The sequence below is a fragment of the Macaca fascicularis genome, chromosome 8 (genome assembly GCF_037993035.2).
Source record: "Macaca fascicularis isolate 582-1 chromosome 8, T2T-MFA8v1.1".
In the NCBI taxonomy this organism is placed as follows: Eukaryota; Metazoa; Chordata; class Mammalia; order Primates; family Cercopithecidae; genus Macaca; species Macaca fascicularis.
The window spans coordinates 147774495-147788104 of record NC_088382.1 but is presented as its reverse complement, the minus strand read 5'-3'; the positions used below and the strand labels follow the sequence as shown (position 1 = coordinate 147788104).

General features: G+C 41.7%; 1 protein-coding gene across 2 annotated transcripts in view; it reads left to right on the top strand.

The window, feature by feature from the left end:
- Positions 1 to 13610, top strand: part of FAM135B (family with sequence similarity 135 member B) — a 353349-nt gene that overhangs the window by 269469 nt on the left and 70270 nt on the right. The gene's annotated exons all lie outside the window — the stretch shown is intronic.

Genomic DNA, 13610 nt, shown 5'->3' with positions numbered 1-13610 from the left:
AAGATTCCTGTGGATTAATCAGAGTTTAGAGAGCAGATTTTCGCTCTCCAATGGGCAACCCATCACTGGCTGTTTAATGGGGCTTAGAAACAGTAATGCTTTCCAACCACCATCTTGTTCATAAACACATCAGATGACTTTAGGTATTTATTGCCCAAATGAGTGAGAAAGAGAGTTCATCAGATAATTGACTTTTTGAAGCTTTCCCTTGGCCGTTCTTTAGGATTCAGAATGAATGTTCCTGGCTCAGACAGGTGTTACCCAACACCCCTTACCTACATCCTTTTCCTTTCTCCGTTAGTGCAATGTCAATCTCACTGCAGACAATTATCTGTCTTCGCTATAGGCTGAAGGCCCGCTGAAGGCAGACATGTCTGCCTTCATGCTATAACCTTCAGCATCTGTGTAAGCACCTGGAACTCAATAAATATCATGAGTGTGAATGCTATTAAAAGATAGTCTGAAGAAAGCTTATCTCAGAAGTGATCAGATGTGTCCTCTTTTATCTAGCCAACCCCCGATGGTTCTAAGTCTTACTGGTAGTATCTTCACAAAAATTGTTATTGTAGTTATTTAGATTTTAATTGGCAACCAGCAACTCACTGCCACCATTTCACTGCAGATCTTCTATTCCTGGAGTAGACATGACAAGGAAACCCTATTGGAATCATGTCTTCAGATTGTTCCATGTGCAGACAGGCTCCTTGTCTGTAGGTGTAGTAGCATGTACACTGTACTCTTTACTGTAAACATAGTCTGTTCTGGTATTTGTTATTGGAAATGAATATCGCTTTTCACTGACTTTTGCCATCCCCTCTGACTCATTAATTGCTTTCTCTGAGTAATACAGAGAATCCTGTTCTATGCTGATCTCATTCTCATTCCCAAGAGAATGTCCAAAGAAACTGATGCTTGCTCATGGCTGCCAGAATATCTGCTGGGGGCTTCTCTAATCTTCGCTTTGCATCACTTATAGGATCTGAGCCATTCATGGGTGGGAAGAGGGTGCTGAGAATGGAGTGCCCATGCAATCTTCCCAAGGTACCTTAGTTGTACTTTCTGACAATTGTTATTGATGTATCAATTAATGCAACATGATTTTGGGGTTCTATAATGTTCTGTCTGTCCCAAAGCACTTCACCCTCTTGTTTCATTTAATATTTCTAATAACACCTTTGCAACCTGTTAACTTCTATCATGGAATGGAAGCCTGAGGCTCAGAGACTGAAAGTGACTTGCCTAGGATTGTCCATCTAGGAAATATTAGATGCTAGATTCAAGACTCCAAGTCTAATGTTCTCTTTGCTACATAATAGTTATTTCCAGGGATCATGGCGGTGAGTTTCTAGATATAAGGGAAGTGGCTCTATGGCCAACATTCAGATCAGAGTCCATACTTTCAATTAATTAATAGAATATTATTAGTTAAAATATTATTTTTGAGCATTTACTATTTTCTCTCTCCCATATTAAGTTCTTGCACACATTATCTAATTTGCTCTTCACTAGCACCCTACCGGGAATCTATTAGTTTTCTCTCATTTTATAGATAAGGTAACTTAGGCATAGAGAGATAAGTAACTGGCCCAAGATTAGGTAGATTGTGAATGGTGGTTCTAGGGTTTGAGCCCGGGCTGTCAGACTCTAGATATTAAATCATGTGATATTTAATCATGTCCATCTTCATAGGATCTAAAACTTTTTGAAAAATCTCTGTTTTTTATTTGAGTCACTAGAAACCTCAGAATTATCCCCGATCCCTTCTTCTCTCTTACATCTATGTTAGTGACTGATTTCTACAAACTGTGTCTTTGTGTTTTTTGCCTCTTCCCCTTCTTCCACTGCCTGCAAATATGTCCTAAATATTTCTTGTCTAGACAGAGCACAGACTCCCAACTTGCTTAATTTTTTCTGATCCTCTTCCCTCTGCTCCATCTTCACCTAAGGCTAATTTGAGGTGCTGAATCTTAAAATTATCATCATGACAAACAAGAGAGACCTTCATACTGCTTTATGACTCTGAGTCTAAGCTCAGCTCCAACCTTGTACTTTCTGCTAGAATCATATCAGTTTTATTTTTCCCTTCTGCAATAGGTTTTTCCTTATCTAGGTGCCTGGAATTTTCACCTATGTGTCTATCTGGCTAACTATATATTTTAAACGATAGGATTAATTTTTACATGGTGTTTTTCTTAACTGACCCCAGCATGATGCAGGCATCTTTCTTTGTGCTGCAATAGCATTTATGTGTAAATTTATCATAGCACTTATCAGACTCCTAAAATCATTAGTCTGTGCGCTACCCCCCATGCTAAACTACAAGGATCTTTAACCTAAAGTCATATACAAATAATATTTTCATTTCCTAGTAGAGTTCTGCTTGGTACCTGGTCCAGAAACAATGCCCAATAAGTGATTCTTGAATAAATGCATACATGCACCATGTTAAGCATGCTGTGTGCATGTATTATACTTAATTTTAAAATATGGCTATTCATAATAACACGAATCGTAATTATTCTTGATAGAATTGTTTATTACCTTTGTATAGAAATAGTAATAGCATTTGCATCAGGGAAATGGCAGAGCAGTTCCCAAGAGGAGATGGACTGTCATTTCCTGGAATCTCTGTTGAGAAAAAACCAGGGGCAATCACCTGGCTGTCTGCACAATGGATTTGGTAAGGTGAAGGCATAGAATATAGATGCAGTTGTGTTGGGATGGGAGACTGGTGTCAGGGACAGAACAGGCTGGATTTGGAGAAATTAGGTGAACGTGAAACCACAGGAGGATGATCAGGCTTTGGTGCCTGGATTAGAAAGGCTCCCACAACAAAGCCATCCTGAACACCATCAAAAGTTATGTTGAGTCCAGTTGGGTTGGGAGCAGACTTCCAGCCACAAGTCTTCAAAGCTATAGAAGCTCTCCTGTCCATCAAGCTCTCCTGTTCATTGTGGGTGCCTCCTTGATAGTGTCCTCTACGTGGGTTCCAGCCTACTAGAGCTTGCTGCTTCCTCCCTACTCCTGAGTTTGTTGGACTTTCCCTCCTTTGTACAACCTCCCAGTCCATTTTCATTTATTTTTACGTCTTGCATCATTCTAGTGCTTAAATTCATCCTTCTCTTTCTTAAATCTATAAACAGCAATTTGCAAGGGAGATAAACTTTCTCCACATCTGATCCTTAACAAGCTAAGATTCTATCTCCAAAAGCTATTTCTGCCAGATCTAAGAGCCAAGTCTTAAAGCAGTCAAAGACATCAAGTTAAAAAAATAAAAAAAGAAATTACATAAAATTGAAAACAACACACGGAATTTAGCCATCCTCTCCCATTCCTCCATCTGTTTGTCTCCTGTAACTCCGGACTGTGGTCTAATTATGAGGGAAAATGAGATGACAAGCTGTTGGCATTATAATGATATTAATAGAAAGAATTAACACTACTAATGACAATAAGACTTATTACTTAATTCACATGGCTACTATTTATGTAGTGATCATGCAGTATGCTTAATACATATCAGACATTTAATTTATTCTATAATTTGGTCTTTTCAACAATCATATCCAGGAGGTGGTATCTCATTCCAATATCGTTTTTGTAGTTCTGTTCAGCGTTTTCACATGAAGGCGGGAACTCTCAGGAGTCACTTCTTAGCCACGATCTCAGAGTTTACAATTTACAAAGCCAGTATCTGAATCTAGGGTGACCCTGATGGTGGAGCTCATGCTCATTTCACTTAACAGACAATGTCTCACGTTGTAAAAAATATCACACGTAGTGATTCTTTAGTAATTTTTAAGAAACATGTGCACACATTAAATTGGAGACTGGTATTTCTTTTTTAAACCGGACCTTCAAGCCACACTATAAAAATAAAGACATTCATCAAAAAGGTGTTTATGGTTTTATAATGATCTGACAACTAAATTGCTTGTTCAGTTTGAGTTGTGTAATGTTGTTCCCAATTAGATTAAATATTAAGAATCCAATTTGCCAACTGCTAACAAAATTGCTGAACATTGCACACAGTCAGGGGAATTGCTTTTAATGAAGAACAAATGGAAGTAAAGTGCTAGAAAATGAAAGTGCCATCTATAAATGTTTTAATAGATAGATTTAGCATTTTCAAATGTGGATTGTTAAGTATTCTCCACACTGGAATGATATGTGGACTTCAGTTGCCTTAATTAAAGAACTACTGTTTGCAGAGTCATTGTGAGCAAATCCAGTTGTGAAATGGCCTATGCATATCATCTGTCTATAATCCTGAAAAGCAAAAGGCAGAAGGGCGGCTGTGTTTGTGAGACTCCAGGGAAATGGGGCTTTAGTTTCCTCTTGTTTCCTTTCTGTGCCTCAGTCTCTTCGGAGCAGGGAAAAGCAGGGCACGATTTGTATAGTGCAGTTGCCAGTGTGATGGCCAGCAACATCACTCTACCGGCTGAGTCCTCTAAAGCATCCTTCTTTCTACTTTAGAGTTCTTCCTGAGGGCTATCACTCCCCCTACACCTGCAGTGAGGGCTGCACACCTTTATTCTGTGTACTCATAGCACAAATACCTGTTTTGTGCCAGATGTCCATCCTTTGTCAGGCTCTCCCGTAAGCACTTGCTTACACTATCTGCCCTAGTTGCTCCTCACCACATTGCTAATAGGTAATTGCTATTATTATTGCTATTTTATTGTATTTATTTCTTTGAGACAGCCTCTCTCTGTCACCCAGGGTGGAGTGCAGTGGCTGCATCTCAGCTCACTGCAACCTCCACCTCCCAGGTTCAGGCGATTCCCCTTCCTCAGCCTCCTGAGTAGCTGAGATTACAGGTGTGCACCACCACGCCTGGCTAATTTTTGTATTTTTAGTAGAGATGAGGTTTTACCATCTTGGCCAGGCTGATCTTGAACTCCTGACCTCAGGTGATCTGCCTGTCTCTGCCTCCCAAAGTGCTGGGATTACAGGTGTGAGCCACCATGCCTGGACTTATAATTGCTATTTTATAGTGGAGGCAATAAATGATTACAGATGTGCTGCATATATATCCATGGTATATGCCATATAGAAGGTGTTCACAGCATTCAGCAGCATACTAGCAAATAACAAACAGTCAATAAGTGCAGAGCAGCATTAAATAGAAGTCAAGTGCCCTAGTCTCAATTTTAAAATGTTGCAATGCAATATAAATACTGTCACTACAGCATGGCCATATGTTTAACAACTTGATCTTAAACCCTATGCAAATGCAGCTACCAAAACCATGCAATGATATTTGAATGTAACATGGTTGTTGACATGATCCAAATTTTACTTAAAACATGCTCAGATTATTTGTGGGCTATTAATTTTGATTAGTGATTTTGTAGGAAACTGTTGATTCCTGACACTGTCTGAGAGATCCACCCCTCTCTCTCTGCATCTGTAGAATGGGACTAATAGTAATACATACCCTATAGAGTTGATCTTAAAGTCCCAGGTAAGCTATAATTTATTATGCAAATACTATTATTTTGGTTTCTATGATTGCTACAGTTATTTGAATAAAAGCCAGACCTATTTTGAGCTGCTTTCCTATAGAATTAAATATTCTGATATGATGGGGTTCCCTAAGTGGCCTCCCATGTGGCTTAGTGATCCCTCAGAAAGCCTGATGTGTTTTCTGCAGGAGCCAAGACAGAGCTAACATTAGCACTGAGCATCTTTTATAGAATGGCAAAAAATGGTGGTGATTAGGAGCATGGCTCTGGGATCAGGTACACCTCATTCAAATCACAGCCATGCCTCATACTGATGGTCCAATTTTGAGACAGAAAAGTCACTTCTGCTCCCCCACCCCACACTAAATATGATTCTGAATGAATGCCCTGTGAGGCTCAGGCAAGGAAATTCATGAGGGGCTAAATGGGTGTGTGTATGCTTGGTATCAGAACATAGAATATGTTTCCCATGCTGGTCTGTTCTGATCTACTTTCCGGATTCCCTACAGACTGCACCATGTATAGAAAGCCTATTGATATGGTTTGGCTCTGTGTCTGCACCCAAAGTCGAATTATAATTCCCAATGTTAGGGGGAGGGACCTGGTGGGAAGTGATTGGATCATAGCGATGGATTTCTTCCATGCTATTCTCGTGATAGTGAATTCTCACAAGATTTGATGGTTTAGAAGTGTGTGGCGCTTGCCTCCCTTACTCTGTCTCTTCTGCCACTATGTGAAGAAGGTGCTTGCTTCCCCTTCACCTTCCACCATGATTGTAAGTTTCCTGAGGCCTCCCAGTCATGCTTCCTGTTAAGCCTGCCAAACTTTGAGTCAATTAAACCTCTCTTCTTAATAAATTACCCAGTCTCAGGGAGTTTGTTATAGCAATGCAAGAATGAACTAATACACCCATCAAGCATAGTAGGGGGAGAGAAAAAGACCAAATGCATACAAGAGATCTTAGAACTCACAATAGGAGAGTCATAGCTGCTGACTCTGTGCCTGCCCCAGTGTCAGCTGAAGGAATTTAATGCCTTGTATAATTAAAATTAGAAAAGCATGAAAGTTGAAATCTCTAAGGCACCATAGTGAACCGCTGCAACTTTCAAATTAGAAACAGACACAATGGTCACAACGTCCAGAGGCACCGAGACTGATAGCTTACTTATCAGAGATGGGAGTAATCATTGCTTAACCCTTCACACTCTACATAATTAATCCTATTTATCTGATGGCTGTTTCTTCTTACTCTTGCTGTTTTCGTTATCTCTTTTCTCATTGTCTTGCCCTCAGTTGAGAAGCCACCTTTCTATTTGGGGACTTTAATTCTGGTGAATTCAGAATAGTCCCATGTGGGATAAAGAGCTTGGCTTTTGAGTCAGGCTGTGCTGTTTTGGAATGCCAAATTTGTATCTTAGCAATTGTGGGACTGGGGGCCATTGACTTAACCTCTCTTGGCCCATTCCGCTTATATAAAATTTATACCATGATTACAACTTTCCTAAGGGTTTGAGGGACCAGAAACCAGAGCCAGTGAGAAGCCAGAGTCACAGAGAAAGGCCTCCCTGTATCTCCCTGAAGGGCACAAAATCACATGGTTTGGACATAGCTAATATGACACTAGTTTCCTAGGAATTGATTCTTGATCAACATGCTATGCCCAACCCTCCATGACCTGACCCGATTCAGTCTGTCCATTGAGCTTCATCTCCTGCTTCTCCCCTGGACTCTGGCAGCCCACATCTGTTTCTATCTCCCTGCACTTTGTTATTTTACTTACTCTATGCCCATGTTTATGATGGCTTCTGTGCTTCTCACACCCTCCTCTTATCCCTTGTGTATCTACCTATGCCTTCAAGGTCCAACTGCAGCAGCATCTCTCCAGGAAGCCTTTTTCTAGCCCTACCTGTTAAATGGCTCTGGGTGCCCCATCACACACTCTCTACATCCTGTGGTTTCCTTTGGTATCATATTTACCACATTGTGCTGCAATGATGTGTTTGTGACCCTGATTTCTTCAATTTGGGTATATTCTCCTCCAGGTGAGGACAGTATTCATTAACCTCTGGAGCTCAAGTGTTCACCACAGTGATGGGCACACAGGAAGCACCAAAAAAACCCCAGCAGTTAGGATCATGAGGATCAATGGTACTGACCCCATTGATTGCTGAGGAATATTCAGAAACCCAACCACAATACTTCTAATATGAAAATATAGTTATCTAAAGTCAAACAGATTAATAACACCAATTTATGTATTCATGCAACATGCGTCATAGGTATTAAGGTGATTTATAAGATGGTTATGAATTATTCATAGTCAATATATCAACTTATCTAACTAATAATGAGTTATTTTTTAAAAGTTCTGAATAGGTCAGAATTTCTTGGCAATGTAAGAATTGACTAATTGACTAGTTTACTAATATCACTTAAGTACACCAGTGAAAGGATTAATATGGAATTCCTACCAATAATAATCATAATCAGAAGACCAATGTTTGTCATGCTTTATGATGGCAAAGAACTGTTTCCCCTTTGTCCTCACTCTTGCCTTCTGAGGGCAGCAAAGTCTCTGTCCAAAGGGAGTAGCAAAGCCTGGACTTGACCTTGGGTCTTTCCTCTAATTCTAAATCTGCTGATATTTTTGTGGGACTCCGTTTCTTTGCCTCACAAAATATATTTTTAAAAATCACTTTGCCATCATTTTGAAATAAACTGGATCAGAAAGAATAGTTTTTAAAAATGCTGTATAAAACAAGACTTAGAGAGGAAAGAAAACAATATTTAGGAATAAGAAATGAAAACCATGAGCCAAAAAGATTGTTGAGGTCTGATTTTCAGCCACATAATTTGTACCTGCCTTTTGGATCACAATGGAATAGCTAAGACTTCCAGAGGTATTCATTTAGTCTAATGATTTTCAAACTTTTTGTTTTTTTAATTTTTAGAATCCAGCATATAAAAGTGCTATAAACAAAACAGATTTGTTGAAATGGGAATACCACCCACTGACCTATTTGAACTGTCTACCCAACACTGACTAACTCTCCTGTGTGCCACCCCCCAACCCCAATTCCTGAGCACCCTGGGTGACAGGAGGCTTCTGAGGCCATCTGTCCACAGTGGAGTGGTGATAACCTCAGTGGCCTCATCATCCAAGGAGATCCAATCTGAAGTTGGGTGTGAAGCAGCACTGAAAAACAATACCTTCTTTTCCCCAAGTGAGTGCTGAACCAATTGGATAGGACAAATTGCAGATTTTTGTTTATGTCTTTGGGCAAAAAGATACATAGAGTAGTGAGCCCTGGATTTAACTACTTACCCACCCTGGTATGGCAGTACTATCAGCTACCAGCCTCCATTGCAGAATGCCTCCTTCACCAGGCTACTCCAGGGTGAGAGTGATGGAGATTGACACCTTTGAGGGAGAACAAAGCAGACCTGTTTCTTATTCAAAACTCAACATTTGCCCAATAAATGGGCAGAGAAAGCCCAGGATTATTATGCTAATGGCTGTCCCTCCATGTTGAAAAGACATTAAGAGTGGAAAATTCGCCTTCTCACCCACAGTATGTGCCTGCATGTAATGCCCATCCATTGGCTCTAGCTCCACTCTGTGGTATCTTATGCAATGAGCTCTCCCTCAGGAGCCTTCAGAAAGCTGAAGGCATCTCTCAAGCTTCACAGAGACCCTCATCTTCTTTAAGTATTGTTTCAGGCAGGATGCGGTGACTCATGCTTGTAATCCCAGCATTTTGGGAGGCCGAGGCAGGCAGATAATTTGAGGTTGGGAGTTCAAGACCAGCCTGACCAACATGATGAAACTCCATCTCTACTAAAAAACACAAAAATTAGTCTGGCATGGTGACGGGAGTCTGTAATCCCAGCTACTTGGGAGGCTGAGGCACTTGAACCTAGGAGGCAGAGGTTGTAGTGAGCCAAAATTGCACCACTGAACTCCAGCCTGGACAACAAAGCGAGACAAGTCTCAAAAAAAAAAAAAAAAAAGGAAAAAAGAAAAGAAACCAACCAAACAAAAAGAACACACACACACACACACCCACCCACCCATACCCACACCATACACACAAAGTATTGTTTCAGTCAACCACACAGAGTTATTGCCAACTATGTTAAAGTAGCTGAGAATAGAAGATGATCAATATTTTCTCCCTGATTTCCACGAGGGACACAGTAGTACAACAGATTTCTAGAGGGAGAAGAACACAAAACTGAGTTTATTTCTCATGTGGACAGAGCCATATAGATGTCTCTGTGATCACTCAACGGTCACTTTTAGGATCCTTTGATGCTGGAGCCGTGCGTAGGTGGAGGGGATGATAGGGTTCTGGGTAGGTGGAGGGGATGCTGGAGTTGTGTGTAGGTGGAGGGGATGCTGGAGTTGTGTGTAGGTGGAGGGGATGATAGGGTTCTGGGTAGGTGGAGGGGATGCTGGAGTTGTGTGTAGGTGGAGGGGATGATAGGGTTCTGGGTAGGTGGAGGGGATGCTGGAGTTGTGTGTAGGTGGAGGGGATGCTGGAGTTGTGTGTAGGTGGAGGGGATGATAGGGTTCTGGGTAGGTGGAGGGGATGCTGGAGTTGTGTGTAGGTGGAGGGGATGCTGGAGTTGTGTGTAGGTGGAGGGGATGCTGGAGTTGTGTGTAGGTGGAGGGGATGCTGGAGTTGTGTGTAGGTGGAGGGGATGGTAGAGTTGTGGGTAGGCGGAGGGGATGCTGGAGTTGTGTGTAGGTGGAGGGGATGCTGGAGTTGTGTGTAGGTGGAGGGGATGGTAGAGTTGTGGGTAGGCGGAGGGGATGCTGGAGTTGTGTGTAGGCGGAGGGGATGCTGGAGTTGTGTGTAGGTGGAGGGGATGATAGAGTTGTGTGTAGGTGGAGGGGATGCTGGAGCCCTGGATAGGTGGAGGAGATGGTAGAGCTGTGCATAGGTGGAGGGGATGATAGAGCTGTGTGTAGGTGGAGGGCATGATAGAGCTGTGGGTAGTGAAGGGGATGCTGGAGCCTTGCATAGGTGGAGGTGATACTGAACTGTGTGTTGGAGGTGCTGCTGGAGTCCTGAGCATGTGGAGGGGATGCTGAACTATGCATGGATGGCGGGGATACTGGAGCTGTGTGTAGGTGAAGGGGATGCTGGAGTCTTGCATAGGTGGAGAGGGGATGCTGAGCTGTGTGTAGGTGGAGGTGCTGTTGGAGCTGTGTGAAGTGGGAGGGCAGCAAGACCATATATGCATAATGGAGCAGTTACCGGGGTCAGAACATGACCTTGACCCAGGTTTCTCAATTGCCTTCCCACTCCTACGCCCACCCCTCGGTTCTAGTCCAGCAGCTCCTGCTCCCTTTTTCTCATACTCGGATACACTCCCTGGAATGTCAATGAGGAGACAACATGGGTACCTTTGACTCCAGTGGTATTAATAGAAAAAGCCGTTTTTGAATTTCATATTTTAAATTTTTGATGAGAAATACTTGCCGTTCAACTCAAAGCTGGTCGCCACAATGCAGAGTACAGGGACACATAATTTAGGTATTGCTGACTAAAAGCTCAGCAATTTGTGGCTGACAGAGAAGGTATTAAAGAGCCAGAAAGGTAAGCGATTTTCCCAGATCGCAGCTAGTTAGCAGCAAAGCTGCAGCTGGCGGAAGAGGCTTTGCTTCTCTTTGTAATTGATGAAGCTGGTTTCCTTTTTAAACCTGGGCCCTGACCTGAGTTAGAAGTTCAACTCGACTGTTTCCTAGATGTGTGAACACAGGCAAACTATCTAAACTGCCTGAAGCTCAGTTCAAAGGGGAAGTTCAGCATCGAGATGAAACAGTAGGGGGTTTTCCAGCAGCACATCATGTCTGGAATCTTGAGCTGCCGCTTTCTTGCCATGAGACCTGCAAACATTGTTTACCCTTTTAAGGTTCACTTTTCCACTCTCCAAAATGGGTGTAAGTACTCAGGCTTATTGCATAGGATTGGCAAGAGAATTAAATGCTTAATACACATAAAACACTTAATTCCTGACATTTAAGAGTCAAATAGTAAGTGTTAGCTGTTTTTTATGATGATACTGTTTTGTTATCAGTGAAAATGGGATAATAATGTAAAACTCACTGAATCACCAAGAAGAGGAATCCAGGAACTAAGAATAGTACCAGACACACAGCAGACATATAATGAACACTAGACTGTTAACAGCATTATAGATTTTGAGGTCTGATAAACCTTAAATTTCTTTTTTCAATAAACCTCTGGAATATTAGAAGCCAATTCCATTTATGAGTTCCTCCATAATTGTAACACAAACAATGTACTGATATTTCTCGGTTAAAAATATGTCTTGCTTTTATGGGTCTGTTTGAATCATGTTGAAAAGTTCTCAGTATTTATCCTAGGCTGAGTTAAAATCGGGTTACATACATATTCCATATAAAGTATAAACAAGTACATTTCTATAGGACATACATTTCTATAGCATCATTATTATTGTAATCTAGGAAATCCTAATCCAAATCCCAGAATTGTGTGAATGTTCCACGATTCTAAAGTAGGAGGTGGTGAGGGTAAGCTGGACCCTGAGGCCAGGCCTGTATACATCAGGTCTACACTGTCATGCCATTGGGGTGCCCTGTAGAGGATGCTATGACTCACTCATTCGTTCATTCTTTCTCTGTGTATTCGGTGAAATCTAGGTGCCAATTGTTTCAGTTTCAAAGACAACCTGAAAAATAAAACTAAAAAGTAAAAAAGTCTTTTTACTCCTAAAGTGTTCAGGGAGTATTGGAATGAGAGATACAGGAAGAATTGGTCTATTGAAGTATGCATGAGGAGGGGATGATTGGAGAATGTCACCGAGGAGGTGACATTTGACCTGCGTCTTGGTGACGAGTAGGGTTAATTCAGAAAGAAATTTCCAACAGCAAGAGCACAGGCCCTGTAGAGAAGTGCCACAAAAGTTCCGGAGGAAAACAAGAGATAGCAGGTGAACCTGGGAATGTGATGCATTAAGGCAGCAGTCCCCAAACCTGGGACACAGACTGGTACTGGCCTGTGGCCTGTTAGGAACCGGGCTGCATAGTAGGAGGTGAGTGACAGGTGAACCAGTGAAGCTTCATCTGTATTTACAGCTGCTCCCTGTCACTCACATTACCACCTGAGCTCTACATCCTGTCAGGTCAGTGGTGGCATTAGATTCCCAAGCATGAACCCTGTTGTGAACTGTACATGGCAGAGATCTAGGTTGCTCACTTCTTTTGAAAATCTAACACCTGATGGTCTGTCCCTGTCTCCCATCACCCCCAGATGGGACCGTCTAGTTCCGGGAAGCTTAGGACTATCACTGACTCTACATTATGGTGAATTGTATAATTATTTAATTGTATATTACAATGTAATAATAATAGAAATAAAGTGCACAGTAAATGTAATGCTCTTGAATCATCCCAAAACCATCCCCCACAACTTCAGTCTGTGGAAAAAATCATCTTCCATGAAACCAGTCCCTGGTGCCAAAAAGGAGGGGGACTACTGCTTTAAGGTGTAAAGTCCTTGAATGGCAAACAAAAGAATTCGAACTTTATCTTACAAACGGTGGATAATGATATGACCCGCTTGCACAGACAGGCGCTGCGGCGGAAGGTAAGATCAGAGCAGCAAGACACATTAGATAGATGTGTTTAGTAATTCAATAAGCAATAGAGACAGCTCAACCTGGGGCAGAGGTAAGAGAATTTTAGAGGTAGAACCATCAAGACGTTCTGACAGATGCTCAAAGTGAGAACGAAGTCTGGAATCTGGAAGAACTTGTTGTGTTCTTGGATGCTGGAAAAAGTGGAGTCCGTTAAGGAAGACCAGAGGGAAAAGAAGGATCTGGTGAGCTCCATGCAAGATGGCTTTGTGACAGCTTGGCAAGCCAGTCAATTGGAAGTTTAGACAATACAGATCTAGAGTTCAGTGCAGGAATTAGACGTAGAGATGTAGATTTGAGAGACATTTGCATAAATGAAGTAGAAAGTAAAACATCTTAGCTAACAGTTATCAAGTACTAAACTGTATGTAAACCAAGCACTCCATAAGCATTTTAACTAACTTTATCCTGACTTTCCTCGTTGGGAAACTGGCACTTCCTATGTTAAAGGTC